The following is a 22787-nucleotide window of genomic DNA, read 5'->3' on the forward strand; positions in this document are numbered from 1 at the left end:
ATACGAATGTCTGTTTCGATGCATAGGTTTTTCAAAAAAGAGTAAGACAATCGTGTCAGTGTTACACGTAAACAATAAAACTATGTTTTTTTTTTAAGAATAACTGAATTTATTCGGATATTTGGATGGATCTTCCAAAGACGGAATCTGTACATCCTCAACACCAAATGATTTCATTGGAGAGACAGCAGACGTGTAGAGCACATTGGCCGATCACAAAGAGCATAGCCATTTATTCTCCATGAGTGTGATTCCGTGGCCAAGTGGTTAGCTTGTGATGGCTTCCTCTGCTGTCGTATTAAAGTGCGATATCGTCACATTGATATACCATAACTTTACATCCCAGAGATGCATAAATCTCCATAAAAAGCTCTATTGCGGTGCCAAAAAGTTGTACCACCAAACTTGTATCTACTCTATCAAGGCAGGCACTACAAGGAGTAGTCATTATGGAAAAAGTACTAATGTGAAATTGCAAAAAAAAATTCAAGCATGAACGGTATGTAGATTTTTAAAACCTCCTAACGTCTCACTGAAGAACTAGACCCTCAAATACACGAAAGGTATACTGTGTGACCCACATACTTAAATCCTTCAACTATTACAGTGGTGCCGTGACCAAGAAAGGTTCCAAAAAGCGTTGTTCTCTGGGCCTGTTAACATGGGTGTGGCGGAAACAGTTTTCTCTCTCACAGAACAGCAATATACCGAAAATATATATATATAGCGTGTAGATCTCTCGCCTTGTAGCAAGATCCTGTGTCTTGTGTGAGGATTTCAATGAGCGTCACAAGTTATTACTCCAAAAACTAGTATGTTCCGGTTATTCCATCAAACGGTTCTAACTTTCCTCAAGGAGTATAATTCTCTAACATGGTACAAGATTTGAATGCTCGTATCACTAATTTGCATAGATGGTGTTAAGCCATAACCGTTCATCCATTTGTATGGAACAGATCTTACGTCTTTCCAACAACATTGACTGATTCTTTTTCAATATTCCGTCATAATGTCGTACTTTATACATTTTTTTTTTTCATTTTTTGGTAGTTTGTGTTAAACGTCGCTTTGGGAATTGGCCTTGCTATTATTGATCTGTAACATGCAAATTGGTTGACGACTGATAAACGAATGTCTGTTTCGACACATAGATTCTCCGCAGTTTCCTTCCACTATAATCCTATTCGCTGTCGTGTAAGTGAAATATTCTTGAATATAGCGTAAAACTCCAATTAGATAGATAAATAGAATATTCTCCAAAAGGATCTACCTTTACAAATATTGACATTGAACCTGTCCTTCGTGTTAGCTAGTGGTTAGGAGTCGCACATTTATCCACCTAGCCTCGACCTGCTGTCTGTCCTGTTACGTTAATAACTAATAGTTGCCAACCGTCGGATTTCACACTCAGATATTCTGTGTGTTAAATTGCCCACTCTCCCTGTTCTGTTTTATGTAGAGTTCTTCCTGTCATTCAGTTGATGTACATATTTTATGAATTACCATTATGCCATACCGTATCAATACAGAGTCTCTTGATATCCCACAAAACAGCAATAACGCCTTGCTGTTCCACGCTCACAAGTAATATCCCACCTTCACGAAACAATAGCCAACAGTCTCGTGCGTTCATTATATTGCAGTTACCTCAAGAACTGTCAGCTCTCAATAAGTGATATTCAACTTGCTCTTCGCACTCGTTGAACATCACTTCCCTCGAGCTGACATTTCCTGAAATCCGATCCCTCAGCATGCACCATCTGTATACTGCAGGCAGTTGTAACATTGTGCTACAGTAAATTCGACTATAAATATCGGAAATCAATTAACTTCACTGAGATGGCGCAATAGTCATCCATAATGTTTTACAGTAAATAATCTCAGCTGCTCCTTATAGCGATCAACACATGGAAATAGGTCTAACATAATTTCTTCACTACAAATTAGTCTAACGTGCATTGATAACTGGCTCGGGCGTTATGTCCTACATCCTCGCAATGTCGTTCGGCTGAGAACCATTGTCAAGGCTACAGTTATTGTCCATGACGTAGATTCATATCTTGACGTGGTTATCATGTCGGACTCATCACCGTAATGCTATCAACACTCCCCATCGTACTCATCCTTGATGCAGCTCGAGATGCAGTACCAAGATCTTTTCCCCTTCAGAATTTTCGAACCGGTGTATCATCAGGTGTAATGATCGGATTGTTTGTGGAACATACCTGGATTTGAACCCGGATCTAGCCGAACCGAAATCTAGTTAGAGTCAACTGCTAAATCTTCAATGACTATAGTTAGTGTAGTCACAACACGTGGTCCCATGGTACAGCCCTTATGTCAAAACGTTGCTCACAGGAGACTATCTCCGTTTTTTTCAGAATTTTAACATATGAATTGTTGCTTAATAAATACCAAAGCGTCTGACCGACATCATTCGACCACGCGTTTTATAAACGAAAAGCACTAATAACCAACGAGCCAACCAGTCACGCTCTTAACAAATAGTTTTTTGATGATTGTCAAGATTGTCTTACTTTAGAAAGGTTGTTGCTACCAATCCAATACACGACGTGAAAACAAGCCTTATTCCATTTAGTTCTTTATTCACAATAACTTACAAAAATAAACATAAATAAATTACTTTGAGACACAACCAATGTGTTACCCCAAGTAAAACGTTATACACAGTCGTCTGGAAAATATCAATGTAATTACTATTAAAAGCTGAACAATTATACAATTTTCAACTAAATCTGCGTTGAAATCATTACGACAGTACAACTTTCTAATTTCAGAAATAAAGTTGGAAGAAGGATGCAAAAATATTAGCTCGGAATACTGACCGTCAATAACAAAGGTGAAAATAGACAAATATTGGAAAGATTTAATTCAGACAAAATCCAGAAACAAATAAGACTCGGTATGATTGATAAGATAGGGTGAAGACACTAGGATCAGGCCACGGGAGGAACGGACAGGCCACTGTAATGGAGAAGAATAAACATATATCACAAAATCTCTGGAAAGAGCGGAAGTGTACGTAGCATGTCATTACCATTAGGCAGATATCGAATCTGGAACCAATGCTCATATTTTTCGATTCGTTGTTGATCTTCTAAAGCAACTCTTTATCTGACAAACAAAACTCACGTATATAAGCGTGCCAGTAGACTGTTTTGCCTTTCAGGCCATACCTCCCGCTGAGGCGGTATTCGAGTAACACAAGGGATCTTACCTCGTATATATAACATGTCAGGGAGACGACAGCCGACTGTCGGAACATTTGATTAATGGATCCACTTGTGGGTATGAGAATGGTACACAAATCTTGCTCATGTATAACTGCTACAGCATTCAGACTAAACCATGAACAGTTCGGGACCCCTTTTCAAACAGCCAGCAGCAAGCTTATCAAAATGAATTGGGAAGTGATTCCCTTGGTTTTATTTTAGTCATGGATTTCGGTAAGATCGTTTCGCGGATTTTATTTTAATAGATAATCAGCATTTCTCTAGCTGTCATTTAATACGTATGATCAAGTTACCTCGCCTGGATTTCTCTAATTCCCGAGAAGCTTCAAGAACAGATAATCATCAAATCTGAAAAGGATCATATGTGACATATGAGTAGTGTGTATGTCCACGTGAAATCTATGAAAGGACCATATGTGAGATATGAGAGTATTGCTAATATACAAATCAAATCTATAAATAGGCAGATCTGTGAAAAGTGTGCATATCCACGTCAAATCTTTAAAAAGAGCATATGACAGAGTGAGAACAGTGTATATCCACATCAAACCTATAAAAGGATGATATGAGAGATTTGAGAACAGTGTTTATATCTATAAAAGGAGCATATGAGAGAAATATCCACATCAAATCTATAAAAGGATAACAAGTGAGATATAAGATCATAGAGTACACCCACATAAAATCTGAAAAGAAAAACATAAGAGATATGAGAACATTGTGTCTATCCCACTTTAAATTCCCTCACAAAGCTATGTAGCAAGTGACCCACAAATACACGTGGTAAACGCAGATGCATGGTATTCGTATCTACCTACATGTAAGTAACCTATTTATACTAACATTCTTTAAATTCTGACTATTAGGATTTTCTTCTGTCGCAAACATTTTATCAGCGTTAATCTGTGAAAAGTTGAGGTTTTCTTAAGAAAGTACAACCTTGTACAGCTTAGGGTACAGGAATTAAGACTATTATCAGAATTTTAAAGGTACATTTCCGATACAATGTTAACCGACCTCCATATCAATAATAGTCCGGGTTAAAATTATATTTCACCGTCTTCTAAGGAATGGCCTAGCCACACGTTTACTGTCACACACAGATGTACCTACCAAGCTCTTTTTTGGGAGTTAGCATATCACAAGCGAAATGGCGCATTAGTCTTCATGATACATTTTAAAGGTAAGCAGCTGCAAAGATTTCAGTCACTGGATCAGGCAGCTTCTCCACTATGCAATATTCATTTCTGTTTACTCTTTTTTAGGAAGAGTTCTCTACCGCGTCATACGCGTAAGCCTATCTAATGACATTCAGCGGACGCAAATGTTAGTTGAACACTTTTTGGTGTTGGACATCTCGTTCACACCTACTAAGTCTTCGGTGACAAATTCATAATTCACTCTGTGAGAAGAAAAAGTTTTCAGAGATTACTAGATTACCAGTAATGAACGATACCACTGGTCCGCGGTACTAGTTTTATGCCCGTCTGTGCCCCATGGGCATATTGTCCTATCTTGAAAACATAATGGAGTCCACTCAGTGTCAAAAAATAACCCTTTGCCACTAAGAGGGCGATGTTCTCTCTGTAGGGTAGGACCACGTGTTCTCAAGCCTGTTATCTGGACTGTGAAATCAATTTCCTTCCTTGTCTAGCTCTGTACAGTTCAAGACGTTTATATTGATTATGTAGCTGAAGGCAATGGCACTCGTGGGCTATTACCCTGTAGCTCTGCCATCTATTCTAAGGTATTGTTTCCAAAATCTCAGCCTGCGTATTTCCATCCTCAAGGCCGAAACATCTTCCCCGGAGCATTTTATCGATTCGAAAACTAATACGGTCATCAAGAGATATTTTACGACATAACATCTCTGTACTTAGCCTGCTTTAAATATTTACATTTTGTCTTTCTTAACTATTTTATCTTGTTATAACAAGGTGTTATGCACTTTTGGTCTATTTCTTTCAAAGACATTAACTCTACAAATGGACACAATAATGCCACAACACTGTCGCTCTGAATCCTTTTCACGTGGCAATACTGTAAAAGTTATTTCTTAAACATGGACACATTTTTAAAATGCTCCGTGGAATGCTGAAGAACTAACATGGCATTATATGATACGGAATTAATTAATTGTCGTCAAAAACACATGTAGCTGCAGAACAAAAAATATTTTTTGACTGAAACATAAGGATGCAACGTGAAATGTGAAACTCAAATGACCGCCTGTTAGAATTACTTCAATATGCCGAATGTATAAGCTTCTCTAAAGATATGGTAAAGCACCAGGTGCATCTGGGCAGCTGTTGACTTGATCGTGTTGGTGACTGATATTGTATACAGGTACATTGTATTAATTTGTTTAGATCTTTTTTCAGTAATATCCTTGTATTGTGCAGCATACACCTAAATTAAAAAGTGATTTAATCATTATTATGCACTTTGTACTCAAGCATTTTACACTTTGGCGCAGCAACAGATTTCCTTGGCAGTTGTTTTTTCTATACAAGAGGCTATCGACAGGATGTGCAGCTTATTGTCATGAATACTGAAGACTTAGTTACTTCTGCAGTTATTTTGAATACATTAGGCCCACCCATTTCTCTATGGACTGGCTGTTTTTGTTATTATTATCAAAGAAAAAACTGTGGCGTTAAAGGTGAAAAATGGAGAACTTCAGTTCTTGGTGGAAAATGAGATAAACATGAGGCTAGAATTGGGTGCTTTGGAGAAGTTTATGAAATTAGAGGAGGGAGTGGGAAACAAGTTCGACGCCTAATGAGCAATGGTCGACATTGTCAGGCAAATCTCATTTAGCTGCTGTCAGCAAATCACCTTAAAAGGTGCAGATTTCCCATGTGACATTACCTTAAGCAATAAGAAAAGTGAACATGGGGAGATTGTTACCCATTTAAAGACTGGGGATCGATTCTTAGCAAGGTTTGACTAAGAATAACAGCAAGATTTACCTATCCACAACCCATTTGGCAATTTGAACGTGTTGTCTGCACTGGTCTTTCTGTAATTCAATTTCGAATATTGGCCTCTAGCTGCAAATCTGTATAACTACATAAAATTTTCGCCGCATATCGTTGTTTTTTGCAATCGTTTGCAATCTTGGCCAAGACACTTGTAAGGACAAGACAAGTTATAATCAATCTGGTCCTGATAAATCATCGCTTGTTCAAAATCATTTTTCAAATGAGAACCCCATATTACTAGTTAAAATCAACAACTCTTTCTTATAATTAACTGTTGTCGTTTTCCTGTCGTGTTTAGCAATGCTTTACTGTTACTGAACAATGAATGTTATGTCTTTGCTGTAGCAGAATCGACGTTTACTGACTAATAGTGGAGATAGGATTTGTTTGAATAATTGCGCCATACCTAAAAATCAGCTTAGCTTTTAGGCATACACCTGCTAGCGGTTTCTCACAACTTCTTAAATTTAAAACATTGTTCAAGTCAGTAGTTTCTGGCTAAGTCCTACATAGAGTATTTCTCGAAAACAAAAATTAGCCAGAGATAATATAAATATAGAGAGTTGTGTTGCTTCAGTAAAGCACATTTGCTTAAGCCCAAAAACATAACACTTTTGGTGAAACCGGGTCCCGAACTTGCTTATCTCTCGGACCCTTCCAGCCAGGAACCATTCTGCATTCCGTTAATATATTTTAAGAAAAAATCGACCGGCGCAAATTCAATTGAAATTTGCTCTTATTTTATAATACCTAAAATACTTGCCTTTCACTAAATGTCCGCCTCGCCTGTGGATGTATTACGGTTTGTGAAATCAGTAATAAAGTTCGCAGAATGTATATAATACGTGTAGCTTTACAACTTGTATAGCTATAAGTGTAATTATGTAATAACAAAATAAAATAAGGTAAACGTAAGCTTTAAGCCTTTGCAGATATCCAATATAAAACTTGTGATCGATTACAGCGTGAGAAGCGTGAGATCATTGGGCTTGTAAATACTAACGATTCCTGAAGCATTGTTACCATCATCACGGTACATAGCAAACGTCTAAAATTAAGTAAGCAAGTAAGAAACTTTGGAAGATTAAGGCTTGTCCGGTTATACCAGAGTGTTGTATAGTCCAGTATTCTAAGGAGCTTAAGACCTTACCTAACCAGCCCAACTCTTAATGGCTCGTACACGTAAACGACACGACTGAACAGGAATCGGTCTGCTATTTCGTCAAACAGGTACATCATAGTTCACCTAAACACGGCTATTGGTACAAAGTCATGTAGCACAAAGATTGAGAGATTTTTTGTTTTTAAATTTGTTGCACATATTTGAATGCGACAATAAATTTGCTAACACGTTGTTTAACCCTTGCTTCTTTATCTGTAGGGGTTACCGGCAAGAGTTGTAAACTCTAAGTTGTAAACTCTGAGAGAACTTAAAGAAAAATAAGTCAACAAATCAATCATTCAGAAGATGTATGTGTATTTCACAAATTTTTAAGTAAGAATTTTACCTGAGATCCCCGATTCCTGGACTTCCCATGAGTCCCCTACGTTTGGTCCAACTTCCGGTTAATTTCTGAGGGCAGATTTCCGGACACCGTTGAATTGATCTGGTTTACAAAACAACAAAATTCCGTAAAATAAATAAGGTCATTCAGGGGAATGAGTTCCGTCAGGGAAATGAGTTTGGTGCAGACAGATGAGATCTGTAGGTTAGAAAAGTGAAGGAGTTATACGAGTAAACTATTGTAAAGCAAACATTACCGGCAAGAGTAAAGCCATTAATTGTTACTCTTAAACTTATAGTGAATAACAGAATTTGGCAGAAGTAAAGTTTGCTATCACGCAACCCATTGTTAAGTGAGGGCATATGCAAAAGTCAGTTCATCTATATATTTGATTGATTGTTTGATTTGATTGGTGTTTTACGCCGTACCTAAAAATATTTCACTTATACGATGGCGGCCTGCATTATGGTGAAAGTAAATTCTATGTATATAAAGAAAACAAGTTCCTTCTTCAATAAGTGTTGTTTAGTTTTGGACACCCAGACTTTCTGTTTAATATGTGAACTAATCTATAGTATCTGCCACAACGTAGATTTCATTGCTCATATGTGACTGAAGTGTCAAGGCGCCAGGGTAATTTTTCAGTAGAATTTAGTTTACGCCGTTCATCATTATAATAATGATGTAGTACTACACACAGCTACGCGGCTTGTGAAGATTCAAGAAAAAGGTGATGGTAATGATGATAAATGAGGCATATCACTACCCAGAAAAGTGCAACGATGACCTGCACGTAAATTACCGTGGTCGCTTTGCTGCCAATCCCAATGCGAAACACTACATGGAAAAGAAGAAATATGGCGTTGGAGAGATATTTACAGCATCAATTACAACTCCCTCTCATTAGTACTACCTGTATATTAGGATCATTTAGAGCATTAAAATTAAAACACAGGTTTTAGCGATTTTTCAGCGATTTGTTTAAACCTGCTGGTTCTGTATCCTTGCTTCTTTCAAGCATTTAGTGTATCTAGTAGATACCTCTGCCGGCAAGTCCATGGAATCAATGCAATTATGTTCTTTGACGACCACATAGCTACTCGGTCGTGTTTCATCGGATTCTCAAAAGGACCGATATTCAAGTAGTTTCTCAGAACTCTCTTAGACGTAACACCCTGATGATAGCAGATGAAATATCTTTGTTTAATAGATCGTTTTTTTCTAAGCTCCTCAGAGTCGAAGCTTGAAAGTTTTCCAGAGAAGTTCTTAAAAGAGGATCAAAGACACTAGAGCGTCCATTCTCTGTGAAGGTTTAGCGCCGTTATCAGGGCCTGGTTGGACAACATATCAAATCGGTTAATGCCATAGCGCGTATACAATATCACTGGAATCTTTTGATAGGTGTACGGCACTTATAAGATATAGCGTAACCTTTCATATACTGGCTGAAACATACGGTGGGTGATAAGAATAATGTTTAGAAAAGCCTTTTGATGAGGATTTCTGTGAATTGGATGGGATACAGACATAGGCTAATAACCATGGACATATACCCATTAACGTTCCAACGCATGTTCTACGATCTGCTCTGTAATATAGTAGTAGAAAAATGGTTCACTTTTGCAATCCACGTAAGGCTTTAGTGATCTATCAACTTCAGTTTACACTGAATCAGGTTTACAAAGAAAAGTTTCATACAACTTTTTCCGACGAGGCACTCGGGGTTCCGGCTTAATTCTGGTCTTCGAAGTGTAATTTCAAGATTCCACCGCTCTCATTGACCGTGGACAGATAATGACAACGTTCTTAAAACCGTTTGTTCATCCTTACTTAAGTTTAAGAGCACAATATGACGTGCAAGTCTTTTTGTCACACGCGATCAAGTTTGTCAGTTGCGCTTTCAGGTCTTACATGTTCCTTCCGCCTAAAACAATTACTTTCATCGTATAAAAGAAAATTTTTCCGTATTTCGCATTTTCTAAGATTATATGCCGATGGGCTTCGGCTTTCGCATATTAGGCATGTTGAAATTAGTTTTCCAAGAAACGATGTACAAGGGAGATACTGGTGGTGCGTGTGACCATTTGCTAAATATTTTACTCTGTATGCTGTTAATCTGTTATTATATTCATACCTTCTTTATATAGAAGCCAGAATTGGAAATCGAGCCGGAAGGAATCTTTTCTTAGTCAGATGATGCATGAAATATGATCCCTGTGTTGATGTCAGCGTAAAAGGACGGAGATTAATTGACGTTACATCAGAAGGTGTTTTTAAGTAACATATGATCGGTTAACTTTACTGACGTTACTGGATGCCTGTGTACCAATTAACGTAATGGCAAAGTGTAACTTGAATCAATACAAGACACATCTTCGAGATGAAAAAGGCAATTATTTTTAGATCTGTCAGGGCAAGGCAAATTTAATACCAGTTTGCACGATGCATGTTCATTCTCATGATACTCGGGTTTCTGTGTCTCTTGGAATCTGAAAATCTCGAAATATATTTTTATCAATTTTTCATCCGTAAATTTTTTTGCACAATCTGGCTACAACAATGGTGGTGTATTTTGTTTCGAGACAATGGTTCTCATGAAAGCTTTTTCAGTTAAGCTACACACAGCTCAAACTTTCACACGCCGAGCTGGCATAGGACTTTATTTATTTGACTACTTCTTCCATTGAGGATTAATGCCATATGCGAAAATATTTCACTTAAGCGATAAAGATCTGCGTAAAGAATGTGTGTGTCTTAATGTGGGTGCTGATGGAAGGATGCCTTATTGATGGAAGGAAGCCTTATTTGATGGAAGAATATCTTATTTGATGGAATGATACCTTATTGATTGAAAGATGCCTTATGTTATGGAAGGATGCCTTATGTTATGGAAGGCAAGTGATCAACCAACTTCATGTCGGACCGCCTATAATGCTCTCACGGGTGGTGTCAACAACTTATCCCCACCAAGATCCGTCAAAAGTTCAGGCACCTTGATAAGCGACACGTGGAAATGGGGTATATTGAGCTGATTCATGCTTACGCCGTACGCATGTGCGGTTTATTGATTAAAACCACTGCGCTTCAGCAGAAGACAGAAAAATCGTAGCGGAAAACCACATCTTACCAACGAGAACCGGACATAATTCTGCTTCATCATTGGTCCAGGGCTTTTAGACTTCTAAAAAAACTTACTGCTGGTATTCTGAGAATCAATTACGATGCTCAGAACCCTGTTGTTCCCTGTATGTATATAAAGAAAACAAGTTCCTTCTTCAATAAGTGTTGTTTAGTTTTGGACACCCAGACTTTCTGTTTAATATGTGAACTAATCTATAGTATCTGCCACAACGTAGATTTCATTGCTCATATGTGACTGAAGTGTCAAGGCGCCAGGGTAATTTTTCAGTAGAATTTAGTTTACGCCGTTCATCATTATAATAATGATGTAGTACTACACACAGCTACGCGGCTTGTGAAGATTCAAGAAAAAGGTGATGGTAATGATGATAAATGAGGCATATCACTACCCAGAAAAGTGCAACGATGACCTGCACGTAAATTACCGTGGTCGCTTTGCTGCCAATCCCAATGCGAAACACTACATGGAAAAGAAGAAATATGGCGTTGGAGAGATATTTACAGCATCAATTACAACTCCCTCTCATTAGTACTACCTGTATATTAGGATCATTTAGAGCATTAAAATTAAAACACAGGTTTTAGCGATTTTTCAGCGATTTGTTTAAACCTGCTGGTTCTGTATCCTTGCTTCTTTCAAGCATTTAGTGTATCTAGTAGATACCTCTGCCGGCAAGTCCATGGAATCAATGCAATTATGTTCTTTGACGACCACATAGCTACTCGGTCGTGTTTCATCGGATTCTCAAAAGGACCGATATTCAAGTAGTTTCTCAGAACTCTCTTAGACGTAACACCCTGATGATAGCAGATGAAATATCTTTGTTTAATAGATCGTTTTTTTCTAAGCTCCTCAGAGTCGAAGCTTGAAAGTTTTCCAGAGAAGTTCTTAAAAGAGGATCAAAGACACTAGAGCGTCCATTCTCTGTGAAGGTTTAGCGCCGTTATCAGGGCCTGGTTGGACAACATATCAAATCGGTTAATGCCATAGCGCGTATACAATATCACTGGAATCTTTTGATAGGTGTACGGCACTTATAAGATATAGCGTAACCTTTCATATACTGGCTGAAACATACGGTGGGTGATAAGAATAATGTTTAGAAAAGCCTTTTGATGAGGATTTCTGTGAATTGGATGGGATACAGACATAGGCTAATAACCATGGACATATACCCATTAACGTTCCAACGCATGTTCTACGATCTGCTCTGTAATATAGTAGTAGAAAAATGGTTCACTTTTGCAATCCACGTAAGGCTTTAGTGATCTATCAACTTCAGTTTACACTGAATCAGGTTTACAAAGAAAAGTTTCATACAACTTTTTCCGACGAGGCACTCGGGGTTCCGGCTTAATTCTGGTCTTCGAAGTGTAATTTCAAGATTCCACCGCTCTCATTGACCGTGGACAGATAATGACAACGTTCTTAAAACCGTTTGTTCATCCTTACTTAAGTTTAAGAGCACAATATGACGTGCAAGTCTTTTTGTCACACGCGATCAAGTTTGTCAGTTGCGCTTTCAGGTCTTACATGTTCCTTCCGCCTAAAACAATTACTTTCATCGTATAAAAGAAAATTTTTCCGTATTTCGCATTTTCTAAGATTATATGCCGATGGGCTTCGGCTTTCGCATATTAGGCATGTTGAAATTAGTTTTCCAAGAAACGATGTACAAGGGAGATACTGGTGGTGCGTGTGACCATTTGCTAAATATTTTACTCTGTATGCTGTTAATCTGTTATTATATTCATACCTTCTTTATATAGAAGCCAGAATTGGAAATCGAGCCGGAAGGAATCTTTTCTTAGTCAGATGATGCATGAAATATGATCCCTGTGTTGATGTCAGCGTAAAAGGACGGAGATTAATTGACGTTACATCAGAAGGTGTTTTTAAGTAACATATGATCGGTTAACTTTACTGACGTTACTGGATGCCTGTGTACCAATTAACGTAATGGCAAAGTGTAACTTGAATCAATACAAGACACATCTTCGAGATGAAAAAGGCAATTATTTTTAGATCTGTCAGGGCAAGGCAAATTTAATACCAGTTTGCACGATGCATGTTCATTCTCATGATACTCGGGTTTCTGTGTCTCTTGGAATCTGAAAATCTCGAAATATATTTTTATCAATTTTTCATCCGTAAATTTTTTTGCACAATCTGGCTACAACAATGGTGGTGTATTTTGTTTCGAGACAATGGTTCTCATGAAAGCGATCACTGGCATTTACTCTCCCCTGCTTTTGTTCATCAATAATATTTGCATTTGAATGCAACACGGGAACAGAAGACAGTGTTTGGACACTGGCATCATGCCTGAGTAATCGAGGTATCACTGACCGTTGATTAGTGTCTAAACAAAGAAGCCACATTCGGAGCGTATGCCACAAATACTTTGTAAATAAAAATTAATAGCTGGACTGTGACCTCAGTCAACACATGCATGGGCGCCACCTGTTGTGCCGGTTCTGACCGTGTATTAAAATACATTTCTATATATGAGCCATTGATCGGCAATTAGGGCGCACTTGTGTTCACCTCAAAGCCTGTTTGGTGATCTGAAAACGTTGTAATTAAGTGTCCGCATCCCTACATCACGATTTTGACCTGTCTTTGTGCCGTGCCAGTTTTCTCAGCTGTTTTATTTAATCAGTATTACTCATTCCAAAAATTTCCCTCGATGACAAAGCTTAAGATAAGTGATTAATCCAAGGCTAGAGTTAGTCGACAGGAAGCTTTCGAGGAATAAATAAAAAGTTTCCCAGATGTCTTTACATCAGTAATGTATCAGCTATAAACAGGTGAGCGCCTTTACGTGAACTATTCAGAAGAGAGCACTTCGAGCATATAATCTGCCTTTTCAAAATAATATGACCTTCAAAGTGGTAAAGCTTTAGTACAGGCCATTGTTTTACGTTGACAAAGCTTTGATACGTGTTCTGTTTTATGGTATCAGAATGGTACACTCAAAAAGGGAAACAACACCCGGAAGGAGTATCACAAAGGCATGTCATAAAGTAATAATGAAGAGATTAGTGGGCTGAAGAAAAAGGAGAAATTTCACACACAGAACTTCAACTTTCAACGTGAACCTTTAACGTAACGTGTCATAAACATCTTAATACAATTTACAGCAGATACTGTCCAACCACCCGGCATAAAAGATTTTCCAGTGAGACTGGAGATAGCGCACTGCGCCGCGCAAGCAATGAGTCTGAGGAATCTCCTAAACCGCGACAAAAAACAAATTTGAATTAGTTTCTATCGAACTTCTGGTCGATAAGTCACAGCTCCTGTACTGGAGAAAGGGATTTTTACGTTCGATCTTGTTTAGTGATTCAAATATTAATCTGTATGTAGAGGACGTCTAGGAATATGGCTTTAATATTCTGAGGAATATTAATCTGAGGATAATCTGAGGATGTTTAACATAATTTCAAAAGAAAGTGACGTTTGTAAAATCCGGCTTTTGTTGATTTACCTCAGGTTTTTATTCTCACTTTTCATGCATATGCTTATAATGTAGCAACGTATAGACACACCTAACACCATGGCTGAAGCCGAACTAGGCAAAAAAATGTAGTGATAGTAGTGGCAAGTTATTACACGTCACTGATCTTGATTTACTGAAAATGCTCTGTTGTCATCAAATTTAATATATTATCACATTTAAACAATGTAAAAGGACGAAGATATGAATACCAGTGAGAGTAAAATCATTATTCATTAACCTTCCTGCTCTTCCTTTCTCATAATAGTTGACGTTACCATAAACATCGCTGTATGTGTCACGACAAAAACTAGTATTCATTTATTTATTTGATTTGTGCTTTACACTTTTTCCACGTTGGCCAGCATTATGGTGGGAAGAAACCGGGCACAACCCTTCCGTCGTACGCTGGGAGAGGAAATCAGCATGAACTGGATTTGAATTCACGGCGACCGAATTGGTGAGAAGCTCTGGGTCATTGAGCTGCGCTGGCACGCTAACAAAAGGTAGTAGAATGGGTGTTTATTTCTTATGCCATCACAAAGACCAGTGCAGGACCAGTACAATACAAGAAAATGTCCTGTTTACAGAACACACCGTTCTATACACCAGCGGTGTGTACAAAAGGCTGCTGATTTTCCTGTCTCTTCTGACATATTTATTATAGTCCAGCCTAGGGTACTAATTAAAAGGTGTACTTCATGCCAACCACAGATGAGACAGAAATATGCACAATAGAAAAAAGGCACTACATTTGTTCTGGAAAACGAGATTTCATGATCCAGGAAACAGAAAAATTTTCGAAAGTTGGATCATGTGCGACCATATTTCCTGACATGATTCCTGACAGACCGTATTTCACCAACGTATTCTTCAAAAGCAGACAACAAATGTTGCCCATGTGCGGGTAACCGATATTCCTAATCATTTCAGTATTTTTAGCAATTAATTTCGTTCGTGTGCGCTGGACTTAACGTACTTACCGACATGTTACTTTGCAGAAAACTTCCAATGCCTTTTTAGGATCGTCTTCTTGCTTGCCTGGTTGTTGGTCCTCCGCTATCACAAACACTAGGCAAAGCACAGCGACTCCCAGGCACAGTAGCACAGACTTCATTGTTTGTCTGAAATGCAAAGAAAAACAAGTTCTGAAACACTGGTGTGCCATACTTTATCAACTTTGCTCAAGCGTACTGTTAACAGTTTGAAAGTACGACGATCAACGTGGGCTTTTTCAGTTAAGCTACACACAGCTCAAACTTTCACACGCCGAGCTGGCATAGGACTTTATTTATTTGACTACTTCTTCCATTGAGGATTAATGCCATATGCGAAAATATTTCACTTAAGCGATAAAGATCTGCGTAAAGAATGTGTGTGTCTTAATGTGGGTGCTGATGGAAGGATGCCTTATTGATGGAAGGAAGCCTTATTTGATGGAAGAATATCTTATTTGATGGAATGATACCTTATTGATTGAAAGATGCCTTATGTTATGGAAGGATGCCTTATGTTATGGAAGGCAAGTGATCAACCAACTTCATGTCGGACCGCCTATAATGCTCTCACGGGTGGTGTCAACAACTTATCCCCACCAAGATCCGTCAAAAGTTCAGGCACCTTGATAAGCGACACGTGGAAATGGGGTATATTGAGCTGATTCATGCTTACGCCGTACGCATGTGCGGTTTATTGATTAAAACCACTGCGCTTCAGCAGAAGACAGAAAAATCGTAGCGGAAAACCACATCTTACCAACGAGAACCGGACATAATTCTGCTTCATCATTGGTCCAGGGCTTTTAGACTTCTAAAAAAACTTACTGCTGGTATTCTGAGAATCAATTACGATGCTCAGAACCCTGTTGTTCCCCCCTTTATAACGTAAGCCACAGTGGTGAAAAGTTGCCCGCGGAGAACGTCATGTAAGGCTATACGATAGAGAAACCTCAACAGATCATTTCTATCAATTCTCCGAACACAGTGAAGTAAAAATACATTGAACTCTTTAGTGGGAAGATAATATAATACAAGCCCATAATACGGTTACTTAGTGCAACGGTGAGTAACCCAAAACCGGAGTGCTCAAGAAAAAAAAATGAAGTGTCCTGGGAAAACATTACTTACTCACGAACTTTCCCACGTTTGATTTACAGAGATGCGCACTAGATGGAGGTTCTACGAAGCAGTAGCTAACTTCACCTGGCATTTTTCCATGACAAGTGAAAAATAAGTAGCCATGGTAAATGCGCTTGACCCGGTCTTGCGATACCATTGTAGAACGTACATTGCTTGGAAGACAGGGGGTCTTAGATTCCGCAAACACTCCAAACAAGTGTTGTCGATCTCTTATCAAGCTCCAACGATTAGTGAACTATTTTTTTTGTTATTCGTACGATTAATATCATTCACGGATTGAATATCCAGTGACCGATTTTAAGCGAAGATGCATAAGCGATGCTAAGTCGACGCCCATGCCGGTGTGATTTTCAATCGTGAATGCGATACCTAGATTTCACAGCTATGAAGTCCAAATGCAATGCCCATTTGCAGATGTGCTGCCCATTTGTATACATTATGCCCAGAGGAGGATTAAATGTATCCCCGATCTCGGAAACAATGCCCTAATACGCATTATCAGTGACTGATTAGAAGCCTAGCTATTGGTTCGATGCCTACAGGCTGATTCAACAACACGTTACAGTACACATGCGATATGGAAAATTCAAGCATTTTCTAATAAATCTTTCAAACGGCAGCAAAGTAAATAAATGAAATCTTCAATTTCCAAGCATCAAACCTAAATACAAGAAATTTGATTTAATGCAAGAGTGGAGATACATAAACTCATCAGATTGACCATCCCTACCATGGTCGTAGTTGAGTTACGTTAAAACTTTCAAAGTTCTAATTGGTACATCTGATTATAGTTTTGATCTTTTAAACACTTTATCATGTCTTTTTGATGCCTTTCATGAGTTTATGTATTTCCGCTCTTGAAGGATTATGACGTCAAGGAGAAGCCATGAGGCGTCTGTATAAGTACTATATCAAAGATCCTTCCCAGAAGCTCCTGGCACTTAATCGGGTTAAAACCTACACTAATTCGAAATTGCCGAGTTGATATCGCTGCGAATAACTGGTCTAAAGTGGTCAGTGATGACAACACTCATGCCGTACTGCTTTTACCATAGAAAGGAGGAGTATGTACCATAATAAGCGACTGGATAGACTGAAGAGTTTCTCGTCGCTGGCGTTTAGCTAATGTGCATTTATCACTCTTACAGGGATACTTACAAAGAATGCGCGAGGTAGTAATCTGTGTAAATCAATAGCTAACCTCCAAGGCAATGCAAGAATTACCATGGACGTCTCTATTAAATAAAAAGTTCTTGATTACGTTGGTTTGGTAAATTAGAAGCTGAACTCCATCGCCTCAAATTTACGTTCATCAACAGCTATGTACAGATTCTGCTGATTAAAGTTTGAAAACACGAACAGAAGAAAAAGGCTTGTAACATACCGATGGAATAGACTAGATGGCAAGTATCCGCCCAGGGATCAGGGTAGCTGTAAGATGGCTTTCGTCAAGTGAGTGAACTTGCGGTGACTGGCGAGGGGTGTGGACAGCCGAAGATATAAGGGAATGCTAGCGCGATTCCGTTATGTATCTAACGAAATTAACCTGGCTGGCCACTCAATGGGTGGAGCCTGTGTGTGGAAACGGATGACGTGCTAGGTGCTCTTTGGGAATATCCAAGCGCTTTGCAACTTTCTGGTTACTACGGCAACTGGCATCTAGCATGATCATAGAGATGTAGGACGAAGTGTCATGTTACAAATCATTCTTATATACCGATGAACGTAATGATATAGCTGGCGTGATTTTGAAAACGGCGTTTGTTCGTGTAGGTTATTTACCTCTGTTTAATCTGATTAATTACAATTGATTGAAATTTCGATAATAATCCTGTGAAAAACGAGACAGTAGTGGTGATACCATATATATATAGGATATATATATATGCGTGAATACTCCCGTTAATAAGTGAGAAGGTACAGGGTGTGTTTGTTACCATAGCAACACAATCAGTTTGATCAGCATTTTGCACAATGAAGCCTTTAAATGCCGAATAATGCCGTATTTTTCCCCATGGGAAATGCTATCAGTATTCCTCGAAGCGACTTGTTCTTACTCGGAAAACTATGAATAAACACTCATGAAGCTTATGCTAATGTCTGATCAACAAACACTTAAAACATAAGACGGTCCAATTTTTATTAGGCTTATATTCACCTATCAAACCTATTTAAAACTCATTCGCAACTGTACAAATTCATCAATGTGGATTATCAGTATTAAAATTACTGGTATAATAAAAGATTTTTAATACGTCATAAATTTACATAAAAATTATTAATTGTTACCAAAGAGTAATTTTATTTCAAAAGAATGACTATATAATGATGCCTTTATAAATGTTTAAATATTTAGGGAAAAGATAATTAAAATACTTGTCATGAAGTATTTCGTAAAAGGTACAGTTATTTTACTTGGCACAAAGCAATGACGATTACAGTTTGATACTTAATCAAAAGTCATACCGTTTTGATATAAAATTTCCTCAACAGTGGCGTTGTTAAAATTGTTCACTATACTGTTTAACTTACAATAGATCATCGCCATGGCAAAAGAGAGTTGACAAACTACTTCACTAATAATTACAAATGTACACCGACAAAAGAGAAAAAACATATACGTGAGACAAAAAGTGCATTATATTTACAACGGTAAAGATGTGATACCTTTACATATATGTAAGAGATACAAACTAGTGTAACATGAAGCGAGAAACCAGAGCTACGGCTACAGAGTGATAGCTGACATATGATCACATGTAATCGGCCAGATATGACCTGTTGTCTATTTACCTCAGTTAGGGGTTTATTCGGTTGATGAAAGTGCTTAAAAAGTACAAGCTTTTACTTCCGCTAGCAGCATGGCTAAGCAGAGTCAAGAATATGTGGTGAAGTTATTTTCAATCTGCTAGACGTCACTGGTTTGTAAATACTAAAACAGGGTGTGTCGTCATCACATGTAATAAAGACTCATGTGAAAACTTCGGAATCTTTTGAAATTGTTTCAACCCTTGAATTTGCATGTTCTAGACATTATTCCTTAACCTACAATGTTATAAATCAAAAATAATGTTTGAAAATTATAATGTAATACTAATTGGTGTACTCTATGCTTCTCTGTGAATAACCCCGGCAGGGGACTGTGGGGATAGTAGTGTTCTTTTCACACGTAACATTTCTTTTTTGGTATATCTCATACCATTTCTGAGAGTCATTCAAGATGTCAAGTTCTCCTCCTCTGATGTAGATCATTGGGTAAAATCATTATGATATCACCTCAAACAAAATTGTATTTTGCCAACTAGGGAAAAAAAGCAAACTGAAACAATTCACAAGTTTTTGAAAGAACACTAACGACCATTGATTTTACGCTCTGAGCCTACAGTTAAATAGTGTCAGAAAATTACGACATAAAAAAGGGATTCACTACAGTTGTGAAAAAACCCACAGTTCGGGTAATTAAACAACTGCCATTATATACCTAAAACTTCCTAGTGGGACGAAGGTCACAATGACAATTATTTGCAAAGCCAGAATAATACAGTTATATTCGCATCCCTGGATGGTTCACACGGTGTTTATTGAAACGTGTGCGGAGTGGTTCAGTTTGAACAAGGCCTCCAGATATTCTAGTATATCGCCATCGGGGTGGCCTCCTCGAAATAGTACTGTTTTCACATGCATATCACTCCGTGCGGTTTATTGTATTTTTGCAGCAATCAGCGTGAGCTCTGGTGGAGCTGACAAGAGCATGCAAGCACCATTGGTCCGTCAATTCCCACGCGGCATAAAGCGATGAATGAAAAAGTGTCGAGATGACATTCCAGGAGATAAGGCTCGTGACAAAGGTCTGATGAAAAAAGTTTGGCACATTATTGGCGAATTGGAGACAAAACAACGGATCAAGACAGCTGTGAAACCGTGTTAGCTTTGCAACACATCCAGCATCTCCGGGAAACTTGATCTGAAAAGATGGAACACAAAACATACATTAGGCAGAGTCAATATGACACACACAGAGAACAAGAGCGTCGCTGGACTTACCAGTAATCTGTAAGCCATGCATAGAGGTTATACCATTGATTCGTTTTGATGTGGTGCTTCCAAAGTCATGTGAAAGGAATATTTGATTACAAAAGTAGAGATACCTTTGTTTCTGGTGCCTTTTTCTCAATAATTGAAAACCATATTATTGTATTTTATTGCGTATCATGTCCCCGGCAAAACAGCTAAAATGTACCTAGTTAGGATCATCCTTGCTAAATGTTTTATTACGTTAATAATTTCAACCTAAAGACTGGCAGTATTCACAGGATGAACGAATAATAACCAATAACCCACCAACGTCAGTCACCATTACTTGTTCTTCTCAAATGTGGGAGGGAAAACAATCTAAAACACAAAAATAGATCAGGTTATGTACCATTCACTAGATATTTATTTATGTGATCGGTGTTTATCAGTGTCCGCAAGAAATTGTCAGATTTATGGGTGGAAGGACCCGTGTAAACACCATACATATGTGTCTTTAAAACGCTGCCCAAAGCAGCTGAGGGTGGATTTGAACAGTCAAGGGCCAGACGACTGAAGCAATTGTTTACTTGCAACATAAATATAATTAAATTTGCATCATTATCAAGTAATTGTTTATTAAATGTGATAACAAATCAGATTTTTGAGTATTTCTAAACCAGTGACGTCTAATAGATTGTCATTAACATCGCTGCATATTCTTGTACCCAATGTTGTATAAGTTGTTTTAGGAAATTATATGAACAGTTAGAATAAATGACCGGGTGTCATCTGTAATGTGGGTGACCATTTGCTAACTATCACACTGTCGTCGCAGCTCTGGTTTTACTAGTAGTTTTATTTTATAAATGTGACAATTCATAGGTTAAAAAGATGAAAAACGTGAACAAACGCTGATGTTTCTGTGTGGTGTTACTACTCTAATCAATCAAACATACATTTATAAGCTCTGCACCATGTATTTATTTATTTATTTTATTGTTTTTTTCGCCGTACTCAAGAATATTTGACTTATACAACGGCGACCAGCATTATGGTGGAAGGAAACCGGGTAGAGCTCAGGAAAAACCCACGACCATTCGTAGATTCCTGCAAGACGTTCCCACGCACGCTCCATGCATTTCATTGAAGCTGTTATGTCGTGGTGTTTTACCTTTTGAGCGAGTGAGAAACAGCCCGGCGTCTGACAGATCGCTTCCAACCTTGTATTTGCTTACAGTAACAGCTTTGTGGACTCATATATCTGAGGAAGAAAACACCATAATGATAATCAAACAACTAGCGGCCAAGTAGATTAAGCCACGAACGTCTCTAATGTTAAAATTCACCTTCATGTTCACTTGGGAATTTGAATTCCAATATCATCTCTTTGAAGCAAAGGCCTTCACACTAGACGTGCCACAGAGCATTCTGATTCCACAGAAAACATGGACAATAACATTAAAAGCTTAAAATTGGCGAGTTTGAGCGCTCATAAGCAGCTTTGGCGCTTTAAAACTTTAGTAATTCGATACCAGTTTTTGGTTGACAGGTTACGTTACAGCGTGGGAACATAATCTTGTTTGAAGGTCAAGTGATAATTTCAATGACTAATAATGTAATAGCCGTTGTCAATCGTCCATTTCATGAACCGATCTGAAAAAATATATGTTAAAACTGTTATTGTTAAATAACTGACATGTTAAATTTCCTTCTAATCCGTGTCTTCTATAACACAATAGGCCTACCTAGGCAGTCAACGTTTGACAATGTTTGTGCTAGCGCTGGTTTCACGTTTATCTCACCTGCACAGCCATTTGCAGTCCACTATCGCCGTTTTGTCAGAGCCAACAGCGGTCAGGAGAATAAACGTCATTAGCAGAATTGTCCCCATTGTCTTAATACTTTCTACAACCAAAAATATTTCCAAATGTCAACCAAGACACCGAGCCCGACTTTTGTATTGAGTACACATTTTTCCTTTGTTTACAAATTTCTTCACTTGCATACTTTTTCAATTCTGTAACTTCAATTGTTATTGAAAATGTTAAATTTAATAAATGTATATACAGTTTGCATGCATATTTAACCTTTTTTGCATGCATAATTTTTCAGTTTTACTTTTTTCGTCAACTCAATTAATTGTATTTTAGGCATTTAATATAATTAAAGAGAAATTCATCAGTCGTGAAACGTGCGTGTGTGCGAGATGAAACCTATAGATATCAACCCAACGACAGACAATGTGTACGAT

At 38.0% G+C, this 22787-nt stretch overlaps 1 long non-coding RNA gene across 1 annotated transcript; it reads right to left on the reverse strand.

Moving 5' to 3' along the window:
- Positions 1-2586: 2586 nt before the first annotated feature.
- LOC135462056 (uncharacterized) lies at positions 2587-18020 on the reverse strand. The gene is made up of 5 exons (XR_010443425.1): positions 17907-18020; positions 15368-15508; positions 7747-7845; positions 3548-3602; positions 2587-2985 (listed from the first exon to the last, which is right to left on the reverse strand). It is a non-coding gene; the product is annotated as an uncharacterized LOC135462056 (long non-coding RNA).
- Between the last annotated feature and the right edge of the window lie 4767 nt (positions 18021-22787).

The sequence above is a fragment of the Liolophura sinensis genome, chromosome 1 (assembly GCF_032854445.1).
Source record: "Liolophura sinensis isolate JHLJ2023 chromosome 1, CUHK_Ljap_v2, whole genome shotgun sequence".
Taxonomy (NCBI): domain Eukaryota; kingdom Metazoa; phylum Mollusca; class Polyplacophora; order Chitonida; family Chitonidae; genus Liolophura; species Liolophura sinensis.